The 25431-nt window shown below is 38.8% G+C and overlaps 1 protein-coding gene across 5 annotated transcripts in view; it reads right to left on the bottom strand.

Annotated features, from left to right (window-relative positions):
- The window catches only part of LOC121962873 (muscarinic acetylcholine receptor M4), a 145810-nt gene that overhangs the window by 67267 nt on the left and 53112 nt on the right, over nucleotides 1–25431 (bottom strand). The window lies entirely within an intron of this gene.

Here is a 25431-nt window from a genome sequence, read left to right as displayed (position 1 = left end):
AATATAATTATCTGTAGGTTCAACACGACCTGCAACGCCTCTCACATGACATATAGTCTTTTGATCCATTGTTAAAGATGAAACAATGAAACAGCAAGGTTTGGATTTAAACACCGCTCCGACTTATATCTGTGGTTGTAATAATGTCCACTGAGCGTTTCACTGCTTGCTGCCCTGTAGTCCTGGTGACCTTTGCTCTGCAGCATCATTAAATAAAGGCCTTGTGACATGTCAAAGTGTGCACATGTCCTTTCCTCTTTTAATGACTCACACCCTATAAACCAGGACACCACCACACTTCACAAGGTTTTGTGTTTTCCAGTCTGCAGGCAGGGTTACAGTGGTGACAGCTGAAGCGTGACCGTATTGCTCTGCTATCGCCGTCTTTGTCTCGTGGCTCCGTGCCTGCGTACAGTGCAGGAATGTGCATGAGTGTGGCGTGCCAGACAAGGTGAGAGCGCTGACCTCTCTCAGTCAGACAGAGGCAATGACCCGACAAGCGCTGACCTAATTTGGTGGAGTGTATCTCTGATCTGCTGATGTTACCTTCAGCAACCTGCAATGTTGAAATTCCCTGCAGCTGTTAGTCATGACAGGTGGAGGGAAATTGGGATGGTGTGTTAGGTGATCCAGATCTGAGCTGTATTTTTTCTATATTCCCTTTTACTTGTCAGGCAAAAACAAAATGACTGTTTGAGGTATTTGGGTCTTACTTTAATGTATACAAAGTATACAAAAATCAAATAATTATTAATAAATATAGTTTTTCCTGAAAAAATGTTAATTTTTTGCATATTTTACCAGCACCTGGCTGGTGGCTGGTGCTTATGTCCAACCCTGGTGGGTCTGTTTGAGTGAAGGGCGTCGCTACAGTCTGAGCCAGATCCATCCATCCCTCCTCCACTGCTCTAGGCAAATATGGTCACTTCTAGCTCCAAAAATCCAATATGGCAACAGCTGAAATGTTACACTCGAGGCTTCAAAACGGAAATCCACAAACCAATGTGTGACACCATGTGGACTACATCCATTACGTATACAGTCTATGGTGCGGACATGAAGGCTAGAAGATCAAACATCGGATCTTCGGATTAGGGAACGGCTCGCTCTGTCTGGGCTAATTTACAGTAATAACATGCAGAGACTGTCCTCCACTTCTTGGGCCCCTCATGAATATGAAAGGAGATGAACTGTATCCATTGTGGTATTGATTGACCAGTCATTTCAAAAGGTCACAATAATCCATCTGGACCAGGAGTACACTGAATGAATTTGACTAAATAGACAAATGTATGCGTTCATGTTACTTGACTGACAGAAAGACAGCTCAGAGAAGACTTGAATGTGATTATTTTTGGCGTGTATGTCAGTTATTCAGGCAAGATCATCCCCAAATTATCTATTAAAATATTTAAACATTACAGCAACAGAATAGATTAGTTAACCACACAAACATTAAATCATGATATTAAGTCACTTTATAAATTAAACATTTTCCTATTAAAAAATATTTTAAAAAGAGTGTCATACAACACTAAACAAGAGAATATTTTGGGTCCAGTCCTCTCAATCTTTACTTCCCCCACTGGATTAAGGCCATTGATTCACCCAGTGCACTTCGAGGTCAAAAATTGGCTGTTTGCCCAATCAATGGCCACCTTCCCGCCGCCTATCGACCAATCAATAGGCCTACCTGCTTTAATCTTTCTGCAGCTTCCTCTCTACGTGTAACCCTGCATCTATCCTCAGAATGGCACTGCATCCTCACCAGCAGCAAAAACTCATAACGAAGCCCAAATTGGTCAGAATCTCCTCAGGAGGACGTTCGGAAATCAATACTTTGAGAGAGAGAGAGAGAGAGAGAGAGGTGGATTCAGGCGATGCTGATTGTTATGAGTCTCCAGCGAGACGATCATAATCTCAATACTGTTGTGGAAGATATGTGGAAAACTGTCTGATGAGAGACCAAACTGTGGCTTTTTTTAAAGAAGTCTGATGGACAGACATCTTCTGTAGCAGCTAATTCAGATATTTAATTTTTACATGCTAAAATATACTTAATAGCCCTTTATTGTCTCAAGTCTTAAAGAATGACTGGAGGAGGAGAGCACAAAGTCATAAAGACAACAGCCAGGCTATTGAGCCGCTTTAACCTCAAGGTCACCTACTTTTCAAATCCCTACACAGTCATGGCGAGTGAAGCATACCTTCGCATTGATAACTATTGATGAGGTGTTCATACAAGGTTTAAAACCTTCAGTGGCCACCAGCGTAAGAGATAAACCTCCATTAGCTATTAATTTGGCCTTGGAGGCAGCGTAAAAAGCTATAAATACAAACAGTTACCCATTCACACATCCAGCAAATACAAAGCAATATTCACAATTTTCTTTCCTTTTTTTTGACTTTTTTTGACTTTCCTTTTTTAGTGGACGGTGCCAGCAGGAGAAAAACTACTGCGTAACAGCCAAAGATGCAAAAAAACTGTACAGAGCTGAAAAGAAATGCTAAGTTGATGATCATTTTCTGTTTATTACTAAAACTGATCACTTTTACTTTTAAAAAAGTCATTGTTAATTGTTAATATAAAAATATTGACTATTGCAGCTTCAATAAGGCCTATACCTCCCCCTTGTGCCATGACTGATGGAAAGATAGAAGGTTTTCTTTAGATGTCTGACAGGAAGTGATGCGTTGTGCTTGAAATAGGAGAGTACCAGGGTAGCATGAAGAATGACAGCCAGAACCAGCCACAAACTCAAACTAAATCAATCTGATTTGATGAGTGATCTTAGGGAAGCAGAAACAGCACAGCAATAACCACTTTTCGAGCAACAATGGAGTAAAAACACCCCAAAAGGACGATCTTACAACTCAGTAAGAGGCAGTGACAGATCGCACCAAGCCCGCCACCCCCACCGTGCACTCATGGTGCGGCAGCAGACTCAGATGAAGGAGGTAAATAGGTTTTGACAGCAAATTACAAAGCCTCTCGGCTGGGCTGGGCAGCAGCATCATGTGTTTTAAAGGATGGTGAAGGACACATAAGAGACAGATAAACACAATGAGATTCAGGGTTGCCCTATAATCCAGAGACAAAGCGTTAACAGGTACAGGTGCATGTTGCCACCTTAGGGACATTTAAGAAGGACATGTTGGTTTTAAAGTTGTGGTTATTTATTAAAAATGCTGCATATAGTATGTTGCGATGGGTGAACGGATTCTTTTCAATTTCAGTTCCTTCAATTTGACCCATATAAATGCATCAAAACTTTCAGATTTCCATTCCTGATTCATTGCATTTGTTCTTCGTTTTTGTGAAATACTCCCAAATATAAAACATAACACATCTTGTTTGTAGTGTACATGCTGTTCATGAACTAAACAAAGTCAGAAGGACAACCATCTAAGGAGCACAAAAATGCACCATTACGTTCAGCTAGCGGAGGTCACAACTCAATTTAATTGGCCTTTCCTCGTTCATTCTGTGCCGTTTCTGCACTACGTTAAGATGTGTTACAGATTCACAAGCATGCTGACATTCAACCGGGTACATACTGGGCACTAAAAACAGTCATTCTGAAAGATTTGTTTTTTTTTCATTATTGTCTTAATTTTGGAAACACATCAGCGAACAGCATTTTTGGATTTATTGTTGGTGTATTCAGCTAGACAGCAACTCTTAATCTAAACTGCTCTGTTTAAAGCAGATTTTTGGAGACATGTTTCTATCTTTTAGCAGAGCTTGCCCAGGTACACTACTCATCTGTGTGTGAGACTGATTATGTCAAGTGTTTTAAATCGTGATGTTGTAGCAAAAAATGCATGTGTTTAGGATAGGGTGTGCATGTGTTTAGGATAGGGGTGTGACAATCCACAAAATCATAACGCGGCGGACTTTGTGAGATCAGCAAATATCATATCATTGTCCAAAGTATCCATATAATATTGTATCGCAATGAAACCAGTGATTTACACCCTTAGTTTAACAAATACAGAGGGTACGACTTGATAAATGAGACTTGGATTATACTGAATGATTTGAGTTTGTAAACACACGTTTTGATGTATATGTGCTGTTGTTAAATGTGGACCCCTAAGACTTCAATAAATCAATAATTGTCTTTGTTTGTGGATTCTTTGTGCACCACAGAGGCATGCAAAATAAACAAATTTATCTTCATAAATTCATCATAAAATAGGGTAAGTAACTGATTTACAAATTATCAGTTTTGGGGTAAAGTATTAATAAAAAAACCCCACTTCATTTCTATTCTCTAAGGCTCAAGATACAAAGACGTATTTTTTCACCTCAATGCCAGCGAGGGTTGTGCAGGCAAGTGTAAATATTTTCTGCTCTGAGGAACCTTGAATGATTGTTGGTGTAAATACTGTGATGCACCGCTTCTCCATCTTCCATTCGCTCTGAACCAACCAGGATTCAGCTGCTTTTTTTTTCATTCACTCCGCTCTAAAAAAGGTTAAAAAAGAGTCCAGCCTTTACCTCTGCACACACAATGTCACCCTCCATTGCTTATTCATACACACACGGAGACGAGCGAACACACACACACCGGCAGCAGAAGATGAGGGTCAAGGACGGGTGGGACCTCAGAGACATTGTTGAAAGCTGATGGCCTCTCCAAAACAAACAGAGGCTGGGATGCAGCGAGAGAGAGGGAGCGGTAAATGAAAGAAAGCTATCAGAAGTAGCAGCTGGATTGGTTGTGACAAGGCACTGATGGGATAGAGAGGCTCCTACAATATAGAAAGCCCTGCCATCAGCAGTTCTGTGCCTTCAGGTAATGGGCAAATAACATGAATACACTTCCTTGCTGATGCACTTACTGCGACAGTATTGCACTTTGGTTCCTGTGAGAGTGCTTTCCTTTGTCGCCTCGCGGAGCAACAAGGAGAGGCAGCAGCATCTGGCCACACCATCCCTCCCAGCAGATAAACTTCCATCTTTGTCTTCCTCACTGTCGCTCCATGTTTTTGCTGAACATTCAAAATGTTTTTTTTTAAAAAACCTGTAATTTCACTTCTGCTTCTATTACCCGCTACACAAAACCCGCCTTGATATGAAATAGCTCTGATTCATTTTCCCCCGACAGATGGAAGTGAAGCACCATTTTCGATTTGCAGCTACCAGCCAGGATTCACTCAATTACCCAGTGGCGTTTTTGTGACCTTGCACAAGATAGTAATGACCTCCCCGTCCCGCTGAGCTCTTCTTTTTATTTTTTCTCTCCTTTTTTTTCCAGGGGACAGCAAGTCCTCCATCACAGCGCGAGCTGATTGATGCCTTAGGTGCATGACCTCATGTTAGACAAGGATGCCGGCAAATCAAGTCTCTATTTCAACATCTTTTTTTAAATGCCAGGCTATTTTGATTTCACAATTATATTATTTTCAAGATTCCTTACATCTTGAATCAATAGAAGTCAATGAGATTTTCTCTGTTAAACATTAACCCTTTAAAATCAGAGCCAATTAACCTGATTTTTTACAAGAACATAAGGAAGAGGCAGTGAGCAACTTTATGCATCAAACACCGTCCCCCTCCCATCCCATCACTCTCACTGACCGCTACATTTCTGCATTTATCTGGCATTAATATGACATTAATGCATAGTGCATTGACTATTTGCATTATGCGACAAGGTATAGTGTACCTTACTTAAAACTCAGGATTTTTACAAAATGTTATTATTTTTATTTTATTATTTTTATTCTAATTTTCTAATGTTTTGCGTGAAGGGCAACAGGCATTGTCAGAATTTCATTGTGTGGTGTAAACGGCTGTGTATGACAATTAACTTATTGAATAAGAAATGACACCCCCCACCCCCTCCACACACACACACACACACAAAGCATGATATTAGTTAAAGTAAAGAAATTTCCTGAAAATAAATAAATAAAAATTATAAAAATGAGGAAATTACCTGAAAAAAGTTAAAAAATAAATAAATAATAGAGAATAATAATAATTAGTTTTCCGGACATTTTTTTCCCCCTTTTCTGTGTTCATTTTACTGTACTCTCTCTCTCTTTCTTCTTTGGTCAGGTCATTTTTCTTTTCATCCTTTACTTTTTTCTTTTTTTTCAATTTACAGTACATTTCTTGCCAAGCTGTTCATTACCTTTTCTCCATGTTTTCTAAAGAAAGCAAACCAATTTGCTCAGGTGTCAAAGGTGTCAAACGCTTGTGAAAGGCATCTGAACACAGTACAAGAAAACTGATATTGATCCAGGTTTCAAAGGGTTAACCAAGCCACACATTAGCTCCCCCGAATCTGAAATCCCTTCTGGTTGGATGATCAGAACCATAAGCAGCAGCTAAATCACTGCCTTGCACAGGATGACATGCAAACTGCTCTTGTTTAACAAAGAATAAAGCTCTGTCACATAAACGCTGACAATAATAACCACAGATTATACAACACACGACTGCAGACAGGATCATTTAAACATGCTTGCAAAACACGTCACATCTGAGAAACTGCACTTCATTGCATTTCACAGTCAAACTGAAACTAATGACACACAGTCAACAGAAGCTCATATACATGGATGCATGTTAGCACCACACATACATTATGCATAATCATAACACGCTGCTGCTGCTGAGTTTGCATCATCATTGTGTTCACAAAACAATTTACTAAACATTCCTTGAAAATGAAGTCAAACATTGGAGCATGCCGAGCAACTATAACAAGATTACACGCAGAATAAATTGCATTTTGCATCTTTCATTGTCTCCTCATTATACCGATCTGCTGTAGCTCTGAGACGAAACACTGTCTTACTCAACAGAAGAAAACCGTGACACAAGAGGCTGAATTTTAAGCTTTGGTGGAGAATATTTGAGGAAAAGTTTACCTTTGACCTCGTCTGTGATCATACCAAAGGTTTGCTTATTTATGCTGCTGGAGGAGGAGAAAAAAGTATGATGCATGATGTTGGTCAAATGATGTTTGATCCAGTTCAAAGTCAATAGAAGCTGCAACAAACAGCAGCTGATTTTTCTCCTCACAAGAAACATTGTGCAGCTCTGACACTGTCAAGTTGTTTGTATGACTGCAGAAGATTTACTGATATTTCTAGTCCCATTTTGCATTTGTTCCTTCTGAAGCAACTCGCGTTTCCTTTGAGCTGCAGACAGTTGTGGTGTCATGCTCCAACATCGAAGCCTTAAAATAGAACCACATTAAATAATGAAGGTGACGCAGGACAAAAAAACATCCATGCACCAAAAGTCATTTGGGGCACATATGGTTTTATCCTGACACCGGCACCTGCTTCAATCTGAGGTCATTTTATTTGTTTGAATGATTATATCAGCACAAATGGAATAATTACTTGATTAATAACGTGTCAAAGGGAAAATACAATGTTCTGAAAGTACCTGTTCACTTCTTTAGTGAAACAGAACTAGAAAAAATATACTTGCCTGTAGACAAATATTGAATTTTTTCACATGCTCCTGACCTGCTATGCACTGACTAAGGACTATATAGGTTATGCATATCATTTGAATTAATTAATTGGAAGTTGAACACTATCTCAGTTTTCCCTATAATTAGTAGCAAATTACATAGTTCTCTTCAGGAAACCTTCCAAAGAATTTGCAGTCACATATCAGTTAATTTCTAGGAAATTAAGTTAGAAATTAAGTAAGTTAGAAGGGCAAACAGACCGCGTAAAAAAATCTGTAAGACTAACCCGCCTATTTATTTATTTTCTTTCTTAAATTAAATACTCATTTATCAATTTGATTTTTTTTCTGGTGTGTTGTGTTTGTTTTTTGTGGGTGCTTATGTTGCTATTTTTGCTTTTTCTGCTTTTTATTTCTCGCTAGTTTGCTTGCTGGCTCTTTATAATTATTTGATGAGTTACATAAGGTGCAAACTATTGTTGTACTGTCTGTTTTTCATTTGTACTAAATAACAATAAATCATAATATTATATTGTGAGGCCTCAGGTGATTGCCACCGCTCCTGATCACACCGTCTTTCAAAGCAGCAACATTTTGCAGCAAAATCAATCATTTTAATGGAAGTTGTTGTAATGTTTTCAGAAAACTCTAAATTAGGTCACAGCTTTGTTTACAGCAACTCGCTAAATGAGTTTTCTCAGTCAGACCACGTTAATGCTGTTCGACGCACTTCATTACAGCATCATCATCCTCACATTACTGCACACCAAACAGCTTCCAGCCGCACCGACATGAGATCATAATGCCTTGATGAGTGGTGACAGTGATCAGAGCGTAGCGTCACACACGAAAATGACACACACCTAACGGCTGAGGAGTAGTGACAGTCATAATGAAGTATCCATATTTAATATGTCAGCTGCTGGTGTTTCAGTCTAAAACTGAACCGTTGTGACTCTGAGTGCGGAGCCTTGATACAGTAGCTGTTCAGCAGTGCTGCACTGACACCCTGAGGCCTCTGTGTCACTCGTCCTGTACAAGACCAACTCATTCATAGAGCACATGGAAGCTATTTCTTGCATGACGTCACTGCTCAGAAAGGATTTTACATTTACATTTTACATGACGTGGTTTAAAATCTTGAAAATGCACATACAAGGTAGAATAATTCAACCACTGTCACTTCACATGTGGCATAAAAGAGATTATATTGTATTTTTGCCGTGCAGTGAAGCAGAGCGTGCAACAAATTCACTCTGAACTGATGAAACAAATTCATTTAAAAGCAATAAGGGGCCTTATCAACATTTTACAGAGTCTGCAGAACGTTGGCTCAGTGAGATATCATTTTCAGCTTCCTGGGGGAATATGCCACCGTTCATTTAATCCGTGGCTCCCTGCAACACTTCCCTCAAACAAGCACAAAACAAAGGAAGCCGAGAGAAAGGAAAACACAACTCATGTTTCATTAAATCAGTAGGAAACCAGAAAGCAATCAATGCAGAACACGACTTTGCCATTTTCCTATTCACTGACTCAGAAATTGAAGGATAGGGATCTTGTAATTTGAAAGCGTCGGATGAATTCTGTTTGATTGACAGCTGCTGCAGTGTGCACATGGATATGAACAGACACATGCATGTAAAAGTATACTTGCATCAATATTGTGTCACGGCTAATAATTAATTCCCAATTTCTCCACATTCAAACAGTGCAAACGCACTGTCTTATTGATTAAAAGCCACATTGGTGTTAAGAAGCAGCTCCTCTGCAGCACAATAATCTATACTTCATTTCGACTGGAACTTGATAGAATTAGGAGGTAATGAAACATAAAAGGTTTTCCCAAAGGTGGCAGAGAGGGAGATTCAGCATAACATAATTCAGAAGTTCTGTTTCTTTTCTGCTCTTTGTGCACTTTTCTTCAAATAAGGCTGTGTATGAAAGCAAATGGGAGACATAAATATTTAAATTTTTATAGCCACTGTATACTTGCAATTAAAATTTAGGCACCACTGGGATCATTGCACTGAAACATTTTACTTATTTGTTCGGATTTTACCTGTTTGAAATTAAAATAAATAATTTCTTGACTGGCAATTTCAAAAGCTAAATTAATAAAGGAAAAAATTAAAATTTCAGGTTGCTCAAATTTCACTGGTCAAACTCAAATCTAGAAATGAAAGAGTTGAAAATTTTCAAATAAAATGTCAGTCATACACTCCACTCCACACACTTTTTTCAATCTGAATTTGTGATCATTAAATTATTCATTGCAGTTTTTGGAATCAAGAAATTCAAACTTAACTTAGACAAATGGTTTTCAAAGTAAAATATGTCAAATGAATATAGTGGTTAAATTTAAATATTGAGTGTTTTAATGGCAGTACAATTCAAATACTAGCTAGTCCATAGCTGTGAGTTTATTTACTTCTAAATGATGAAAAAGCAATATTACTGTATGTAAAGCATCCAGAATATTTCAAAGACATCTCTGCTTTGCAGCATCCACTGACTGTCACAGGATGTGACAGCGGGCTGCAGAGACCACCGTGCTCTGCAGTGACACTCTGTCCACTCGCATCAACAGCATCGTTCCTCACAGCGGCATGTCACTATCCCGCCTTTAACCACCTGCTCAGGGGGGAAATAAAGCAGCTATGGCAACACCTGCCCACATCTGACGCCTCCGCGGCCACCCAGTCACTGTTTTTATGGGTCACGAGATGATGGCTGGTCATTTTTCTGATGGCCGGATACAAAATGCTGGCAGGCTGCTGAAGAGGAGCAGAGGCTGGTTTTAGTGATGCTGCACGTTTAGTTGCACTTTTGAATCACCGACGTTAAATATTACTCGGTGATAATGTAAAAACTTTTGACAAAATAGTTTCACATTTTGGGAAACGCGTTCAACGGCTTTCTTGTGGAGTTAGATGAGAAGATTAATACCACTCTCGTGCTTGTTTGCTAAATATGAAGCCAGAGCCAGAAGACGGTTAGCTTAGCTTAGCATAAAGATTGGAAGCAGGGGGAAACAGAAATTTGCAGACCAGCACCTCCTCTGCAGCACTCCAGACTCTCACTATTTAGTCACATATTTTGACCACTGAGCACTACTAGTATTTTTCAAATACTATTAATATATGAGGTGGAGAGCTGTTAGTTATTTTCCAGCTTACAGTGAATAAATCATCATGTTTAATGGCGCCGTGGTAACAGTCTGACTTCATGAGTGGTACTGCAGTAGTGTGAGCAGGTGGGACACGTGTTTGTACTTTCAAATCTCCAATTGCAACTATTTAGTCACATTTCGCGAACACAGAGCACCAGTGCGACATGCAAATATCAGTAATATTTAAACTGAAGCGCTGTTAGTTTGTTGCCCGTGCACTGTGAATGAATCCTCACAGTTAAAGACCCCACTATATCCGTTTAACTGTCTGCTCACGCTAACATCCACCTGTTGACCAGAAGCTTCAAATCCACAACAAAAACATCAACACTTCCGGACTAAGACGAGCCAGGTCCTTCAAAATAAAAGCACTCTGGGTCCCGCTTTGATTTATATAATTATAACAGTACTATAAAAGTACTTCATTTCACTTCCTTATAACCGTATTTTAGTAAATGTTATTGTAACAGTTGTGTATTCAACTTTATTATATGATAGCAGCTGCTTTATTTAACTGTAACTGCAGTTCATCCAATAGTTTTGTTTTTTACTAGTCAACATTAGTGTAAAGGACATTTAAAAATATCGAGATATATATTGTGCATCACGATATAGCCTCAAAATATCAGAATATAATTTTTAAGCCATGTCGCCCAGTTTTAGTGTAGCATTTAGCAAGTATATAGCCAGATATTACTCTTTTTTATTTTATTTTTTTTACAGTTAGCTGAAATCGTCTACCCAGGTGGTGAGAAACACAACTTTAAATGAATGCTAATCTTGCTCCATGTCTGCAAGATGAGGGAACTGCTTACTAACAAGTTAGCCATATAAACCTTATAAAATGATAATATGTCAGTGTTGAAGCTTACACGTCTTCCTTACATACACTGAGCAAATGAACTCCAGTAGATGGAGCATGAAAGAGTGTCCAGATGTACTTTTAGCGACAACATTAAGCTATAGGTAACTAAAAAAAGGTAACTCAAACGGTAGCCTGTTTGAGAAACACTGAAACAACGTAATATTTGCTCGCTCGCTCGTTCTCATCATGTCCAGTTAAGACAAGGTACTGAATTGCAATATATTGCAAGGTGTTCCTGTTATCTTGAAACAAAAATCTTTAGACTCTTGTTTACGTGTGAGAACTGCAGTGCATGATGGTGATTAAATTACAACACTTATCTTGAACATCGTCACGGTTGGTTTCTGTATTTATCAGAAGATTAAATAAATTCATATATGAAATGATGTAACTGCAGAGATATCTGTCTGCTGTGCTGTTAGACACACACACACACAAAGAATACAAAGATGAGAGATAAAGAGCGTAAAATGAAGTGATTTACTTTGTAATGAACTGGGACATAGTGAGCTTGAATCTATCGGGTCAGATAGTATCTGCAGTGACTGTTCAAATCTTTCATGTTTAATATTTGAACAATTACCGAAGAGACAAAAACAAATGCGTGTACACATACATCCACAGCTGTCACTTTGATACCCTGAAACAGAATTTGTCTGAAGCTCTGTAAATTATTTTTAGCCAGACATTTTGCAACAAAGTGGCGGTGCAATGTTTCCTTTTTAATTGAAGTTTAGTCTGTCACTTGGGAATTAAAGCATCAAATAAACTGTGCAGCAATGTGTCCTGAATTTGTTTTTAATATTGAGTGGAAATAATATCTCCCACTTTGTCTTCGAAGTTATTAACAAAAACAAGACACTGCCAGTGTTCGAGGGGGAGTTTCAGTATTCATATGAGCACACGGAGGAGATTAAGTTTTTTGGAGCACATTTGGTGGCTAGAAGAAGGACTTGGACCAACACACTCATCTCTCTTAAAGTTTCTGAAGTTTTGTGCTTACAAAGTTTCTAAAAAAATTAAGCCGTAAAATCAGCAGTTTGTAGTCAGCTGTGAAATGTCAGAAGACAATTTCTAATAATACCCAAACTATGAGTGCTGTGAAAACCTTTTTTTTTTTATCACTTTTGTTATATTATTTGGAAATCAAGCAGGGTATTGTAGAATAAAAACAAGAAGCAATATACTGCATGATGTCTCTGAATCATAAAAGTCTTCGGCAAACACGCCAGAGTATATTTAATCTAAAACTTTTCCATTTGCAGAATGTGAGTGTAAACACTGAGTAAGAGCTTTAGAAGAAGGTAAAGAGACAGAAACAGGGAAAAGTATTCGGTTACACACCAAAAAGTACAAATAATGTATCTGAGTGCTACCTTTCATTGTTTTTCTGATGGCAGAAGGCAGCGGTCGCACAGCACCCATCACAGACACACTTCAATTAATGTACTGTATTTGCTCGTCACCCTTCATACCACTTCAGCTTCTGGCTTCTCCCTCAGTTAATATCATGACGACGCGAAAGTGAGCAACTGGGAATTCCACGCTTCACATTCTGCAATTTCACACGTTTGAAAAAGAAATTCACGAAATCTCATTTCCAAACCTAATTTGCTTTTTACAATGCTCAACTGCCCAGTGACGAGAACAGATTAAATGGAGCCAAACCAGATGCGCGGCAATAAAGCACCAAGAAATTAAATTTTCTCTTAAAGTTGCACAGCAGTAAATTACTTTTAAAGTTGCAATGCTTTAGTAAAGTTTAATTGCCGTAAACACTTCACAACTCATTTTAAAGTTGAGATCTAATTAAAATTCACTTATGCTAAGAAATCACCTTATGTTTCCTTGGTATTTGTTTTGACTTTTTTTTTAACCTAGAAGAAGAAATATAAGAGTTATTCATCAAGTACCAAATACAGAACTGCTCGACTGATTGGTGCAATGACTCTGTGTGTGACTCTGTGCCAAGAAAAAGTTGTGTCTAAACTTATTTCCTATTTTATTAACTCACTGTAGTTACTGTCCACCATTTTATTTGAGAGTCAGAATTATGAATGTTCAGTTAAACTGCTCACTGGAGAGCAAAACTGACCGTCTGTTGCACAGGGAGTACTGAACGAGTTGTGAGAGAAAAGTTTCAGACACAGCCTAAATATTACCTCACTTCTAATGGCCACATGAGCTCAGTAAACTGGCTTGAGACCAATGTTGTTACTCGGCTGCCCTAAATATTCTTTGTGTCGTGATTTGAATCACGGGGAAACATGCCAAACACAGAGGTGACAGGCCTGCTCATTTACCAACTGGACACATGAAACGGCTCAAACCATCTCGACCTTTGTAATGTGGTAGGATCACAAAAATGAGTGTGCAGGACCGTGGCACTTCATAAAAAGACATAAAAGGTAAGATTTGTTCTGAATTTACCTCTTTGAAATCAAAACATAAACTTCTTGAATTGGAAATTTCAAAAGCTGAAGTTTATTCAGTGTTAACAAATTCAGATCCAAAAGTTAGATTTTGTTTGTTTAAATTGATTTGGTCAAAATTCAGATCCAACAATATAATTTAAAGCATCTAGTTTTTTTCTGAAACTTGGATTTGTGGACTGTAATTTGTGAACAATGGAAAAAAAATCAAATTCAACTTTTGAAAATGCAAGTAAAGACATAAATTCAGAACAAATGAATTAAGATACATGTTTTTTTTAAGTAAAATCTTTAAATACTACAAATTCAGTGGTAGGTTGTTAAAATGAAAAAACTTACTTCTCTTATTTGCTACCATAAACTTAGCAGGGATAAAAGTAACACAAACAGAAACTGATGTTAGCAAGCTAGTCTAAACACTACTTAGCTAAATAAATAGTCCATAAAGTGTTTCACTTCATGAGTGGAAGCTAGTTAGCTTGCTTGTTTGAATAGGAAATAGGAAAGGTTATAATCGGTATGCACATTTGGGTCAAATGATCTTTATCAGCTCTTGCTGCAATATGCACTGATGGAAACACAACACTGGTGTGAAAGCGCAATTTTTAACTCCTTAACCAGCGAGCTGCAATGACATGCCTAACAAATCCAAATTAGTCTGCACTGTGTTGGAAAGAGAGACTAAAAAAGTAAGCAACGTATCAAGAGAAGTAATCACCGTAAAGTTTTCACAGATCTCTATGCTGCTTGCTACTGTTAAGAAATTTATTGGCTGGCCTGTCCATGAAATCAAATGTGATACACCCAAAAAAAATGGGAATATTCAAATTTTAGCTCAACTTTACATATACTGATGCTAGTAAGAAGCTGAAGTCAAGAACTGTCGCCTCCTAATGTAAATACACGAGACTGGGACAAATAAACCTCTGCAATGTTCAAGTGGTTTCCAATTGCTTCCATTTTGCAAACAGCATCTGGGTGTTTTTTGTTGTTTAGAAATCTGCAGATCACTCTGACCTTCAGCCGCCTCCCTGATGGCAGCCTTGTAACACCATACTTTGTCTTCTCTGTGTGGATCTACTCTCCGGTTTGTCTGTGGCTCTTCTTTCCTCCGAGACCCGCCGGGCCAATAATGAGTTTGATATTAAAAGCCTGGGTGCTTTTTCATGTTCAAAAAAGCTGCTCAGCAGGACACTCACAAGCCTGGAGACAGCAGCCCGCTGCCTCTGCAGAGCTGCAGGAGAACGATCGCACACAGCAGCAGAAAATAATCTGAGCAAGTGTGTTTGACAAAGCTAAAATGTCAGAACATTTTAGGGAGAAAGCCGTTTAAAGGTCTTGTATGATTAGGTGCCAACTGATGGGTACATTTCTGCACGCTTTTCCGTTTCCATTTATTTTTGTATGAATTCTATCTTATCCTTCACATATTTAGCCATAAAGACCTCCAGATGCCAAAACACTGGAGGTGAAAAGCACCAAAACATGTAAATCTGTAAGATGCTTAACTCCCACACAGCACCTGCTCTTTCTGTGACTCAGCCGATCTGCCGGCTCTGTAACATCCTCCTGTGTGTGTCTCTGAGGAGCCACAAAGGTCTGCCTGCTGCACACACACACACACACACACACACACACACACACACACACACACACACACATGTTCAACACACAGGCCAGGGCAAGGCCTCTCTCTGACTTAATCTGACTGGTTTGTCTTGCAGAAAACCAGCCATGTGACGACTCTTGAGAGATATGCGGCTTGCTTTTGTTAATCCCCTGCCTGGAACAGAAAAACTTGCTATTTTACAGCCCGAAACTACTACTAAACAAAACATACAAAACAAAAGAAAAGCACAAAGAGCCTGCAGCTTCCATCTGTTTGCTTTTATCACAAAAAGCGGCGGCTGGATTTGTTCTGATTGCAGAAACATATGTACATTACTTATTATGGAATACTGACAAAGAACAACTAACTTTTTAATTTTGTCCCTTGGTCACAGTTTGAGCGTGTTTGCCTGTCCGTCTTTTCACCACCAGTCTCTGCCACCATGTGAGCAACATAATCCCATCAATTCTGCTTCAGTTTTCCATTGATGTCGGCACTGGACTTTTGTTCAACTTTTGAGCCTCATATGCTCAGAAACTACAAGGGAATGAAGAGTGGTTTTTTTATTTACACTTTTGATTGAGGAAGTGCCAAAACATGTGTGTCATGGCTGCAGGCCATACCATTTTATTCTGATTATTTACAAAAGGAATGGGTACTTTAATGGGACATGCCCTCGTGGTTTTTGTGTGCGCGCCTTGAAATAATTAGATAAAAATCAATTCCAAAAACATTTTACATTGCGTCAGAACAGAACAAAAACTCCTTGGAGAGCCCAGAAGATAAGATTTAGCAATCCCCGCCTCACTGGCCAAGGACATCAATAACAAAACACGACATTCACTGTAAATGATCCATCTGGTGCTAATGGATGGATTATGAGACAATGGGTCCTCTGAGGTATTCTGCTGGTTAAACATCACACTAAATTACTGCTATTTTGTTCATGCTACACAGGAAGACACACATCCCTTCACTAATATCATCCATGAAGGACAAAGCTTGTTTTATTCTATATAATAAATCCCATGAAAAGACCAAATGCAACATGTGATAGATGAATAGAATGCAAAAAAGCACATGTACTGATCAAAACATTCATGCAAAGACAAAAAAATGAACTGATAACAGATAACAGCACATGTGACACATGCACATGTTTTCCCTGCACTTCAGGAGATGTTTAACATTGGTTGGTGGGTTAAATGGTGTTTGAGAGACCCGCAGACAGATGACTCAAAGCTTGTAATTCAGAAGAAATTAATTTTCGTTGGATTTTTGTTTAATGCTTGTGTGTGTTTTAAACTCAGCAGAAGAGAGCAAAATTCCTAACATCAACATTACAGATAAAACACACAGTTAGGCTTAAGTGACTGCAGTCAGTGCCTGTTCTGTTCATAAGGTCCGATTGCAGAATGAGGGGACAGAGTTGTCCCTCTTGTGCCAGCACAGGAGGTGGTGACAGCTAAGCAACGTTGTGTTGACGGGAGAGGCAGTAGGACGGGATTATGGGCAGGACAGGTGTGATGTTTTGACGACGTGTTGTGTGTGCGACCCATCACGAGAGATTTAAAAAGCAGCTGTTAGCAGCTAGCAAGAATAACAGCGGCTGTAAATGTCTGCAAATTGGAAAACCAACGAGGTCCCTGTCACCATATGACAGGGACAGTAAATTATAGTCATTGAGATGTACCGCCATTGTTACTGTTTAGAAAGCACCGCTGACGCATATATTATATGCCACACTGGAGACTGACTGTCGTATAAGACATCACACCTGTCGAGGTCTATACCTGACTCAGAATTATGTCAGTAAATAAGATTTCAGGCAGTTTAAGGCAGTTCAATACAAATATTTGACAATTTGTTTTGTTTACCATATAAACTTTAAAGTTTTGACGGGGCTCAGCAGGATGTTCACTGTGAAAGCGGCATCATGTCATATAGAAACTAAACAACCAAAGGCATCTACTGGCACCTACGATGTTGACATAGCTAGTCGGGAGAGGGCTAAAGATTAGTCGAAGGACATTTCAAAGTGTCTCTCATCTCAAAATATTTAAATGAAAATGTGTTCTATGGGTACCCAGGGGTTTCCTCTAAACTGGAGCAGCCTTTTTCCCAGTAAATGTTTTGTTCCTTAAAATCAATGTACTCCAAATTAAAACAGCATATTTGTCTTTTTAAGAAAAAGGACAACCAGCCTATTTGAAGAACAATGAAGCGCCTAACATATAGATACATGACACATTAAAACATGATTTGTTGAGTGTACAGCTTTTAATTAAATTTTATTATTTAGCTAAATTTTGTATGTGGCCCACATTATGCTGCAATGAATTTAAGAAAACAACTTTAAGATATAGATTTTGAATTTGAAAAAGAAAGGCCCACATTAAAATAAGATAAATGATGAAATAAGGTAAAAGTCGAAAAACACGGATCTCAACATACTGAATTCCTCCACTTACACACATGAACATGTACTGGAGTGGAGGTGAGGTTGTAAACCGGTTTTTCATGGAAAAACTTCACCACAGTCATCTGTCCTCGCATGAGAAAAACAGTTCACCTTCTCACATACATGAACGCACACACACACACACACACACACCAACAGTGACATTTCAGGTCCTCCCAATGACAATGTCTACAATAACCAAAGGGCAAAGTGTGTGCGTGGAACTGTGTGTCTGCGTGCGGGAAAAGGAGGACGTCATGTTTACACAATCTGACAAGCAAATCTATGGCGGAGGAAAAAATGCTCAGCCACTGGAGTAAAAGTCTGCAGCCTTAGAATTTGAAAAGATAAGTCTTCTATAAAACACATCACAGATATGACATATCTGGGTCCCCACCAGCGTGGAAAAATTGTCTCAGACTCGCACAAGTGAAGTCACAACAACTCGCTGTCATATTTCTGCTTCGTGCCGGCATCAGTGAGTCAGTAGTGTTCGGGATTTCAGGTTTAAATTAGTCAAGCTGCTCCCGCTGTGTCGGATGGTTTCACAAATTCACATTATGACTATTTCTAGACATACACAGTTACTTCACGACAGCGTACAGCACTCTGCTCTGTATCCAGTTCATACAAGGTTTGAAAACTTTCACTTGGTCCGTTTTTTTAGTTTTGTTTAGTGAAGTTTATTCCCGCCTTCAAAAATGCAAAAAGATCTGTGTCATGTGTTTTCAGTGTAGTGAGGAACACATGTTGTTGCAGGATTCTGCACTACGTGGAGCAAATATCCTCACAAGGGAGGATGAATAGTGATGGCATATTGGGGTTATTTGGGGTCTAGATTTGGATTTAGGGTCAAAACTGGAAACGAGCTACATGACCTAAAGGCCATTTTTCACCCCTGCTTTCATTTCCTTAGAGAGTCTGTATAAAACAGAGCAGGTCAATGTTACAGTTGTTAACATGTATGTGCAGTAGTTTAGGATTTAGACTTTTTAACACCTGCATCACACTTACAGGACAATTAAAATCTTGATAAACCTAAACATAATCCTGAGCTGGTCATGAGCATGGACTTAAAAATCATTTTTTTTAAACATTTCATTTGGATTGGCTCATTGTTCAGTTGATTTGTGTGTACAAGTTTTTCATCGTCTCCAAATGTCAGCTTTCCAATAGCTGAAAACACACAAAATTGTCAGTTTGTTCTGTTGCGTGACAATGGCTTTTGAGAATTTTAATTTAACCTAAAAAGTATCACATTTTCATAAAATTCTGATTGGAAACATATCCTTTAAATGTTGGCTGTCTGAAACTGGAGTAAATAATTTGGAGATAAGTTATGATAGGATGTTCACTGGGCATCGACATACTACTGCACACCGAAGCCTCTTTTTTGATTTATTATCTAAAGCCTGACATATGTTATTCTTCTGTGCCATAGAGCACCAGAAACACATCAGTGATTACCATGATCACACAAAATACTGACACTGCATACTTTATTTTGACTCAGTCCCACACACAGGATATTGCTGCTGAATATTCATGCGAATGCCAAATGTGGATTAATCCACAGCTGAAAATAGTCTCAAACAAATGCACTATTTAGTCCAGTTTGAATCAGGTTTGATATAAAACTATGTTATAAAAGCTGTTTTTTAAGAAAAGTGGAAACTAAATGTGATCAACACAGACTTTCATCTTCAGCTAATGGTTTTTGGGCTCAGAGCCACAAACAGAGCACCCTGTCACTAGCGAGGAGCATCAGTTTTGGGCGATATCCACGGCACTTAGCACAATGTTCCATGATGTTTTTTAATGTTCACTTTGAACAATATCTCTACGTGGCCACCACAGTATGGTTAGTTCACAGAAAGAGAAAACAGGGGCGCTTTTGTTCAAGAGGTTAAAACTACAATTACCAGAACGCTTCACACCTGATCAGACCAATAAACGCTCCCGCTGCAGGTGATGTAATGTGGCCCGGAAGTATCCCTTTCACAACAAACTGTAAGTTTTGGTGTTTTCATAGAATAAAAAGTTTCATTTTATAATGACCTAATGTCCTCGCAAAGTAGTGAGACAGGCTCAGGCCTGTTTTAACACCCACCACCAAAATGATCTTAAACACCCTCAAACTGTATTCCCTACGGTCCTTTTGCTTATTCAACTCTGATATGCACACTTTTCCAGCATGTCAGCAAGTTTGCTTGTCGCCGCTCTATCGAGAACAACTTGAAAGGGGCGTCTGACTGCGACTTTGCTCGCTAAGCCTCTGGATAGACTCCCACTGCCATCCTCTGGCTTTCACATCCACACAGAGAGAGGGAGAGCATCTCCCCCCTCGCCTTAAGAGTGTGTGTGGGAAGAACACACAAGAGATAATAACTAACGTGTCAAACCTGGAGCGAGATCAAAGCGGCCCGGCTGACAGGAAACCTTCTTACCAACACGGCGGCGGTACGTGGGGGTGGGGGGTGGGGGTGGGGATTTACACGTTATGCAATGCGATGCAAAGCAAAGTGGCTGTTGTATTAACAATCAAAACATCCCCAGAAGTTCTCAATGAACTGTTTCCTTCACCTCACATTGAACTCAACGACCTTAAAATCCTTCCACAGCAGCATTGTGGAGAAACACAGACTGAATGTGTCTGCAACAACATTATGGGATATATTTATAAATGTCCCTTGCAGCAGTGCAGGAGCTCTGTGTTAATTGATCTTCTATGCTGTACAGAAGGAGCCCTAAAAGCAATTAAATGCTTTTCAGTTTATTCTCTGCAACTGAAGACTAATTGTGTTTTCAACAGAGGCGAGGGAAGAGCCAGGACGCACCTGCAGCGTTTTTTAATTAGTCATTTTTCTGAGGCACTATTAAAGAGACTAATCTATGGAGAGACGCGCGAGTCTCTTGATGTTTACCTCCTCTCTCCCACGTGGGTTTATATGGAGAACGCGAGGACAATAAAGTGAAAAGGTAGCAGGAAGGAGGAGTGACAGCATGCCAGCTCTTTTTTTTTCTTTACTTTGGCACACATCACGAGTCCCACTTCATCTGAATAAAGTTTTTGTGTGACAGTTTCCAGCTCACCCTTGAAAACTAAAGCAAAGTTGAGTATCTCATGTGCTGCAGCCACTTCCAACTTGTTCGATCAAGTCTCACAAATGCACAGTTTGTTTCCTTAAACTTTTAGGATTTGTGATTAATTCTTGGTTATATTCTGTCATGAATTCCTGACGATGTAGTGACAGTTAGCTTTATTTTAGCAGCACATACCTGTGTTACTAATGTATATTTTCACCAGTGAAGGCATTGCTTTGTTATGCGTTACATTAAATAAACTATAAACTACAGTAACTAAGACCAGTAAATTTACTTTGACAGTTTGTGTTTCAACTTGTTTGCTGCTTTGTCAGGCACTAAATGGATGGATGATCTCAGTTTGTCTTTCATTAGGCGCAGAAGGTGTAGAGATTTGTGGTCGACAGATTATCAGCCTGGCCAGTTATCGGGGCTGATATTTGGCATTTTGCCGACTATCTGTATCTGCGTTTTATTTAAAAGATCACTGATGAAATTAAGTAATTAAAAGTGCAACATAAATTGTCAGCATGGAAGGAACTTTTACTTTGTAAAACTTCATAGACCTATTTTTATTTATTCATTTTTTATCAAAATCTTTACTTTATAAAAATATTGCTGGGAACTTGCTGTATATGATTTTAAAAGTCTCAGTTTTGATTAAATGTTTGCCAAAAGCATTTAAAAAAGTTTTGTGTTGTAGTTTATTATATTCCAAATTCTAAACATTGTAGAAAACAGAAAGATTTTCTATTTTAATGTAAATGCAAATCGTTTCCATATATTGGTTACGAGTGTCATTAACTACTAATAATCAGTATCATATCGTCCCCAAAAAAACAATATCAGCAGACCTCTAGCAGAGATGCAGTTAGGAGCAGTATGTCTCCTTCCAAATGTATCACTCTATGGCTTTGCTAAAAACACTTGGTAAGCCTTCAGTGGTGGACAGGAATTTTCTGGGAGTGCTACATTTACTCTGCAATCACAATCCTCTTTTAAACTGTCTGTTAAAGGCAGAAAAAGCCTGCAGTTATGCAGCTTTGTTGTTTTGTGTAAAAGGTACAACTGCAGAATGGGGGGGAGTATTTGCCAGCATTTGGTCTATTCTTTATGAAAAATGTGACATACAATTCAAAACCAGCGTGCAAGAAGTCCTGCATGAACTACGTGCCATGAGTCACACGCTGCATACTCAACTTGCTTGCTACTCCGGAGTTTGTCCCAGCACACTTGTTTTTCACAGGACACTAGACTTTAATGAATCAATCTGATGCTCTACTTCACAGCTGAGCTGAGTTGCCCAAAGAGAAACTAACCAACCGCACCAACCCAGATGCCAGAAACAAAATGTTGGGACTGCAAGTTTCTGCAAACCACTAACACATTATATATGCACATTATTATGAGCCTGGTACACTGAAACTTTATATTTCAACAATGCTGTGGTTAAGACATGGTTAGGTGTCGATTCAAAAACCACTTGCTTATAATTAGGAAAAGATCTTATTTCAGCTTAAAATACCTGTTTTTTGGGGGAAAAAACCCTGCTGGAAAAACAGCAACTTCTCAGTTAAAATGACTTCTTTTTGTGCCACTAAAAATCATTGACAGGTCTCTACAAAGCATTTATGTATGACGCCTCAAAAGCAGCTGGAAACACAGCAATGACCTGCTAAATACCAACTGGTTTTGTTGTTTGTTGGTCTTGATCAGTAGTCTGCAGTGGTCCACCATCCACCATCCCCTCCACCTCCTGATTACACAGTCAGCTCTACGTCACGTTAGAAATGTTGTTTTGATGCGTATAAAACATGAAAATGCTCACTTCAATGTATTTTTTTGCTCGCTTCTGCTTCAGAACCACAAAACTTAGCCACGACTGAGAGGAAGTACCTTTAAATCATATTTTGTAGTCATCTACTTTGACCTACTTTGAAAATTGAGCCTATTTCAGCATCTGTAAGACAGGCTTTATTGTTGTGGCCGGCACAAAAGGATCCGACATGCTGTATCACAAAGATGCATCATTCATTTCAACTTCTAAAGATGGATGTTTTGGCAAACTGCCTTATACAGGATGAAATCCAACGCCTGACTGACAAATGTAGGACGGGTGTTTTGGATGAGAGCTCTCAGTGTAATCAACTCCAGGGATATAGAAATAGAGGCCTCAGACAGGCCATTCATTACCAAGAAAGGCCTACATAAAAAAAACAATAATAGTGAAACCAAAAAATTCCACATACTGTATAATATCTCAGACCAGTGGTGGAGGAAGTATTCAGATCCTTTACTTAAGTAAAAGCACTAATACCACCATGTGGAAATACTCAGTATAAAGTAAAAGTCTTGCACTGAAAATGTTGAATAAGTAAAAGTAAGTACTCAGGAAAATGTGCTTTAAGTATGAAAAGTAAATGTACCTTTTTCAGAAAAATCTAAAATAAAAAAATAAAAAAACTCAAACCTTAAAAATGTTAATCAAAACAGAAAAATAGCTCATATTTTCTGTTCTCTTCTCATGTTTTTTAATGCAAAAAATGTCATATGTTTTGTAAGTGGTGACTTCAGTTGTCAGATAAATGTAATTCAGTAAAAAGTATAATAATTCTCTCTGAAGTGTAGTAAAGTATAATGTTGCATGAAAAGAACTGACTCAAGTCAAGTACAAATACCTGAAATTTGTACTTGAGTACAGTACTTGAGTAAATGTACTTAGTTACAGTCCACAATTGTTTAAGACTCAAACATACAACAAACATTATATACAACATAAAATACAAATCTAAAACTACACATACCATAGTCTAAATTCATTGCAAAAGGCCCAGCAAGATATTGAATGTGATCTGTTTGGGAGTATTCATATCAGAAATCGAATGTACATTAAAGAGATGTCAGCCTCCAGGATGTTTAGAGAGACCAGCCCTCTCCTCTTTGTTTCCATTTCCCCTTTGAACTCCGCCAGTTTCAGTCCCAGCTGAGAGGAAGGAAAGACGAAAGGAGAGAAGAGGAAAGAGGAGAGCAAAGGAAGAGGTGGGGGTGGGGGGGGGCACTTCCTGTGAAACCTCCAGCAGTTACGGATCTGAGAGGAGATGAGCTCAGTTCACAGGGGGAGCTCCTTCACCCAGCAGACACAAATACCATGGCAAAGTGCCATTACAAAGAAGGTCAGAGTGTAACAGGACACATCCTCCAACTGCAACAGGGGTCTTACAACAAAACATCCAGTTTTCAGGACATAGGACAGGAAATGAGGAAAAGGATGAACATCATATCATCCACGTGTTCAAGGTCAAGTGCTCCATCAACTGTACTTTACTACATTACATTTAGTGATGGCAGGATGAAACAGGAAGCATTATCACTTGTGAATAAGCCCTCAGGAACAGCGCTGGGCTTTGAAGCCAACATGGCACAGTGCCCAAACTATGTAACTATAACTTCCAGGTCAGTCACATGATGCCACTGTGGCCAAAATACACTTTTTTCCCATACATTGTGAAAAAGACGGCCGTAAATCAGTAGATTTTCTGAGCATCACCGCCCCTGATGATGATGAACATGATAAATTGGCTGAAAAAGTGCTGACAAAGGCAAACAGTGCGGGACACAACACAAAAACAAGGCAACAGACAATCACCAACGGCCCACCAACAAAAAAATATGTTAGCTCTGAATTGCCTTGCACCAAAATATAACCAGCATTATCTACGATTTCTCTGGCAAAATCACAGTTTCTCACCCTTTTATCACCATTTCTCGACAGCAGATGCAGATAATAACTAGACTCTGTGGTACCACACACACACCCTCTGTGAACTGGAATAAGAGTATTTCTCACTGATGTTTTGGATTGATATTGCCAACTTTCTAAACTGATCTTCCTGCACTTTAATAATGTATTTCAACTTGAAGGGGATGCCAAAAGTTGCATCATATAAACAAATTTCTCAGCTGTATGGACAGAACTGAGAAATATGTGGCGGAGTAGACAGATTACTTGGAAAACATTGCTGACGTGGACAAATCCTCAAGTAAAGCACACACCATGTGCATGAGACTCACTTACACACTTTTTGGGGGTCTGAGAGCTAATTGGGTGCTTGTAGATCAGAGTAGATTGTGGCGCATGTCTATGTAGGAATATGAATTTTTTTCTTTGAAAGATTTTTTTTCCTTAGAAGCCCTTATGTGTTTTTACTCTGATTAATTATCGTCATGATTATTTTTTATTTAGTTATTTATTTAGTTTTATTTAGATACAGTTTTACATTTCATTCGCTAACCACAGGTGACATTATTTAAATGTCAAAGAAAGTTAAATCAATCATTTATGAGAAAAAATTAATTTCAACAAT

This window comes from Plectropomus leopardus, chromosome 24, assembly GCF_026936395.1.
Source record: "Plectropomus leopardus strain MGB_pleo_1.0 chromosome 24, ASM2693639v1, whole genome shotgun sequence".
Classification (NCBI taxonomy): domain Eukaryota; kingdom Metazoa; phylum Chordata; class Actinopteri; order Perciformes; family Serranidae; genus Plectropomus; species Plectropomus leopardus.
This window is presented reverse-complemented; position numbering and strand designations above follow the sequence as displayed.